Genomic DNA, 5344 nt, shown 5'->3' with positions numbered 1-5344 from the left:
AGGGAATTTTAAATTGATGATGATGATAAAAGATTAAGTCATTCACTCCAGGGGTACAGTTAGCACAGAATGCAAATTTACTTCATTGGATCCTGAGTTTGTGCCTTCAAGGCCCATGCTGCTTTGCAGAGGTTGTAAGCTGGTAGCTTATGAACCTGGATCTGCTTTTCTATGTGTCTGGTCCCCACATTACTTTACAAAATGGACATGTCCCATAAAATTCAGGAATTTCGATTTTCTTGAAGAAAAAAAGATAAGATCTGCCAACAATGGCCCAATTTTTTGCATGGCAATAAAATTGGGAATGAATGCTGCCCCTTCTAGAAAGGGAATTCTTCAATTTCTCTGGAGACTTTTTTTTTTTTTTACACTGCTCCATCTTGCCTATCTCCTAGCTCATTTCAATCATTTGTGGAACTTGCCTGACCCTTGTTAGCATTTTGAAATTGTGACATTGGCTCCCAGAATGCAGGCTGGAATAAAAACATCAAATGAGAAGAGCTGGAACAGAGGAAGGAGGTGGTGAGGCTCAGTTACTTGAGCAAGCGTCCTTGGGCTCAGCCACACACTCAAAGAGCAAAAGCTCATCACTGAGGCCAGTTGGTCCCTTGTCTAATTTTCACAGATAAGCAGAGAAAAGCTGGTTCAGGGAGGGGGACAGATGTACAGAAATCTCAGGAAGCTCTATATTCTGAGACAAGCAACTTTCCTTGTCTGCTTTTAACTGATTGCTTTTCATAAAGCTTTGCCGTAGCTCTGCTTTATTATTCCTGCCTGAGCTTCCAGCTGGACAGAATCCGAAAGCTAAAAGCCTGCAACTTGCAGAGAAGGAGAGCATTTGGCTGCCACTGTGGCTGTATGGCCACACCAGCCTGCCTGCTTCTGGGTGGTCAGGTGGGAAATTTCATCTGAGTCTAGCGTTTCCTGCTGTATCAGTCTTCCCCAGGCTCCTGCAGAGTTCAGGCTCATGTAGCCACACCAGCAGTCCTGCCCTTTTAGAGGCGGAGGTGAGAGGAGAGTATAAACAGTTGATTCCTTCCCTTTAACCAGGAGAATCACCCACCCTGGTCAAGGCAAGAGCCATCATGGGGTGGTTCAGTGTTGTGGTCCAGTGTGTAAAGTCCTTGAAGTGAGCAGAGAAGGAAGTCAGATCTAATTCCTCTAGAGAAACTCTGTGCTCTCCAAGCTGGGGCCATGAAACCCCAGAGGGGTTCTAAGAGGAGTCTTAGAACATGACTTCTATGTGTGAGTGACAGTCAAGCTTGGGGGACTAACCCTGAGAGTGCCTAGGCTTTTCCCTAAGGCCCTGTAGGGCAGCTGGTATTTCCCCATTTTCACTGGCCAGGAGACTCTGGCCCTATACACATGCGCTCTAGTCTCTTCCTCCCAGACTAGTTCTTTCAAGTTTCTTTGCTAAGACATCTCAGTGAAGGCCGCTTTTTCCTAAAACCAAACCTCGGGGGTTGCCTGAATGAGGGCTGGATTAGGATGACTCAGTCTCAGTGCTATTTCTTCTGAGAGGAACAGTCTTTCCAGGCTTCACTCTACACTTGCCCGTCTACCTTCTTCTCCCTGCTGAGATCACTGCCTCCCCGGCTTCCAGGTCAGATCAGGTCCCTAGGCTGAGCTCTTTTAAACTACCTTGTACTTTCCTTTCAGAACTCTTACTGCTGTTTGTGGGAAATGCTACTAGCTGTCTCTCCCACTGCATTTAGAACTGCGTTTGGGCAAGGTTCAACGGTTTTGCCCACTCTTGTATCACAAGTGCCTGGCACATAGTAGGTCCTCAACAAATACTTGTGGAATGATTAATCAATGATAAAACTCAGTTTGAGCTTTCTTTCAATTAGGTAATAAATAGTTAACAGCCATGTTAGAGAGCATTATAACCGTATACAAAATTTAACTCAAAATGGATCAAAGATCTAAACATAAGAGTTAAAAGTATGAACCTCTTAGGAGAAAATATAAGTGTAAGTCTTCATGACCTTAAATTTGCAATGGAGTAGTACAATCTGACTTCAAAAGTAAACACGATGAAAGAAAACATAGATTAATTGGGTGTCATCAAAATTAAAAATGTTTGTATTTCAAAGGGCATGATCAAGAAAGTGAAAAGACAACTCACAGAATGGGGAAAATACTTGCAAATCATATATCTGACAGGGGACTTGTATATAAAATGTATGAAGAACACTTACAACTCAACACTAAAAAGATATACAAGCCAATTTAAAATGGGCAAAGGATTTGAACAGACGTTTCTCCAAAGAAAATATGCAAATAGCCATAATGAAAGGATGCTCAACATCATCAGCCACCAGAAAAATGTAAATCAAAACCAGAGTGAGGTACTTCTTTACACCCACTAGGATGGTAGAATCAAAGAGTCAGCTAGTAATAATTGTTCACAAGGGTATGGAGAAATCAGAACTCTTAGGTAGTGGGAGTGTAAAATGGAGCAGCCACTTTGAAAATTGTCCAACAGTTCCTCAAAATGTTAAACATAGAGTTACTATATGACCAGCAATTCCACTCCTGACTATGTACCCAAGAGAAATGCAAATATGTGTCCACACAAAGACTTGCATGCAAATGTTCATAGCAGCATTCTCCATGATAGCCCCAAAGTGAAAACAACCCAATGTGGCTCTCTCCCACAGGGAGTTATCAGATCAATAGGGAAGACAAGCATATATAAAATAATAAACAATACCAGTGGGCCAGAATCAGAGGTTGCTTTGAGACATAAGAAATGCCATCCTGTGAAGGCAACAGCCTGGGGATGTGGCAAACCTTGCAGAGGAGATATTTTAAACACCAAGTACGGAAATCACATCCTGTGACACTTGGTGATGGCATTATTTATTTTCTAGTACCATTGTCTGATGTTTCACATGGTTTAGTCCAGTCTGCCCAGCCGAGCAATTGGTTTTATCTTTGTTTCTCTCCCAACTGCAAGCACAGAGCCTCAAACCCAACTTGGAGTTATTGGGTTCTGCGATGAGGATGGAGCCAGACTCAGGATTTAGAGCTTCCTGTGAAATGACCTGTCTCTTCTAATCATGCCTGTGTCACTAAGGGCTTCCTTTCTGCATTTGTCAGCCTACCCAGCAGCCAGGGAGGGCAGAAGAGCAGGCTAGTGTTACTGTCTGGGGAAGTAACTGGAGAACAGGAAGAGTAGGGAAGCTGGTTTTACTTCAAGGTCACCCAGGGGGCACACACCTGGCTGATAAGGGATTAGCATAGATGTTACTGTCCTGCTAAGCCCATGGAGCTAGTTTGTTTATCTATTTCTAAGAGAGGTTTATGGTCATTTAAGGGAGGAAAAAATCAGTCTGAATCAATCTTTAAGACTAAAATAATTATATGTTGGGGTAAAGGAGAGGGGAGTACAGATTACATCTTTAAGAAGGAAAAAGGATGCAAATAATAAAGTTACCCAAAAACTGTTGATTCTCAATATTCCTGAGCCCCTCTAACATCTACAATTCTGAGATAGGGAAGATTAGCTCAAGCAGCCTCAGTGCTCCTTCGGCAAGTTTGTTCTATTTAATATATTGTTTAATATATTTGTTCATTTAGGCCATGACTCATTGCTTCTCTAAATTCTATTTTTAGCTGTTGCTTCTCAGTTGGATTTTTCCACAAATCAGATGTTCAGCTATTTGTCCAAGGGGACAGCATCTCCCTTGGGGCTGAAAAACTGACCATAGCGTCTTCTTATTTGTAAACTGTGGAAGGTTGTGGTAAAAATGTTTTCACCTCCCCTAAAACTTGTTATGATTGAGCTATCACCCTATAGGGAGTCTGTGATGAAATGCAAAGTATGTTATAAGGCATAATTCCCAGAGAAGGATGGTGGCCACCTCCCTGCCTGTTATTGTCTAATATCTGACTCCTGGCCTGCTCCTTAGAAAGGAACCTGGTAGCCATGTCAACAGGGAAAGATTCATCAAACAAGCTGATATGGCAGAGGGGTGAGGTTGAGAGAAGCAGTGGATGATGTGAGTGGAAGCAGTGAAGGATGTGAGGGTGGCCAGAAGAACGGATCCAGAGAAGGGCAATCAGACCCTGAGAAAGCAGACCCTGAACCAAGAGAGAAGGACTCTCAGGGTAAACAGATTATAATGGAGACTAACCAAGATGGTGGACCACATGGCTGCCAAGAAGTGACCATTTGTTAACACTCATTTTTTTTTCTGAGTTTATTACTAATATATGTGAATATTTTTAGGTAAAAGCATAGATAAGTTCTGGAATAATACACACCAAACTGATAACAAGTTCTGGAGAGGAAAAAATTAAATGGGGGTTGAGGGAAGTGGAATGAGTGCCTTCTGCTTTAAATACCTCTAAGTTGTTAGATTTCTTTTTAGTAACAAAACTGTATTTATATATTCTTTCTGTAACTAAAGACAAAAATTAAAGGCAATGAGGAGAGAGTGTAAGACTATATAAATTGTTAAAAAATAAAATAAAATGGTCTTTATTAAGAGAAAATAAAAACTGTTTATAATGCTTCTAATGCTAAAACTGCAGCTCCAATACTTTGGCCACCTGAGGAGAAGAGCTGACTCATTGGAAAAGATCCTGATGCTAGGAAAGACTGAGGGCAGGAGGATAAAGGGCAACAGAGGATGAGATGGCTGGATAGCATCACCAACTCAATGGACATGAGTTCGATCAAACTCTGAGAGTTGGTGAAGGACGGGCAAGCCTGGCATGCTGCAGTCCATGGGGTCACAAAGAGTTGGACATGCCTTAGCAACAGAACTGAACTGAAATGAACTGAATGCTTCCACTCAGAGGTAACCTCACTGGGGGAGCATTTCTTGCCCAAGCCCAGAATGGTACATTTGGAGTCCAGGCAGGAAGTCTCCACTAGTAGAAAAAAGAGTGCCGCACCAATGAACTGGGGACAAGTGGTCAGAGTCAAGCTAAGGACTGTGCAGACAAAGCCATTGGCCAAGTCAGGAAGAAGGTCACAGATCAAGGATTAGAGGTGACTGCTCCAGCCAGAGGGAATTCGAGGCTTGGCGACTATAGATGGTCAACCTCAGTCCTGTTTTCATTCTGTGCCCCTAAATGATAATGTCATCAGCAAGAGGTCAGGGGTTATAGCTGGCTCTTGCCCAAACGGGAAGCTAGCGTTACACACAGAGTTGACACTACCACACAGGAGCTCACCCCAGATCTCTGGTAGGTATGGGGTGAGGAGGGAGTTTCTGGGGCCAGAGGGCCTTCAAACAGGGGTCAGTGACCTTCAGATCAGTCACAGATAAGGGAAGAGAGGCCTATAGTCGGCACAGAATGCCTTAGGGTCTAGAAGAGTCTAGAAGCA

The sequence above is a fragment of the Cervus elaphus genome, chromosome 25, assembly GCF_910594005.1.
Source record: "Cervus elaphus chromosome 25, mCerEla1.1, whole genome shotgun sequence".
NCBI lineage: Eukaryota > Metazoa > Chordata > Mammalia > Artiodactyla > Cervidae > Cervus > Cervus elaphus.
Note: the sequence above shows the minus strand (reverse complement) of the source record.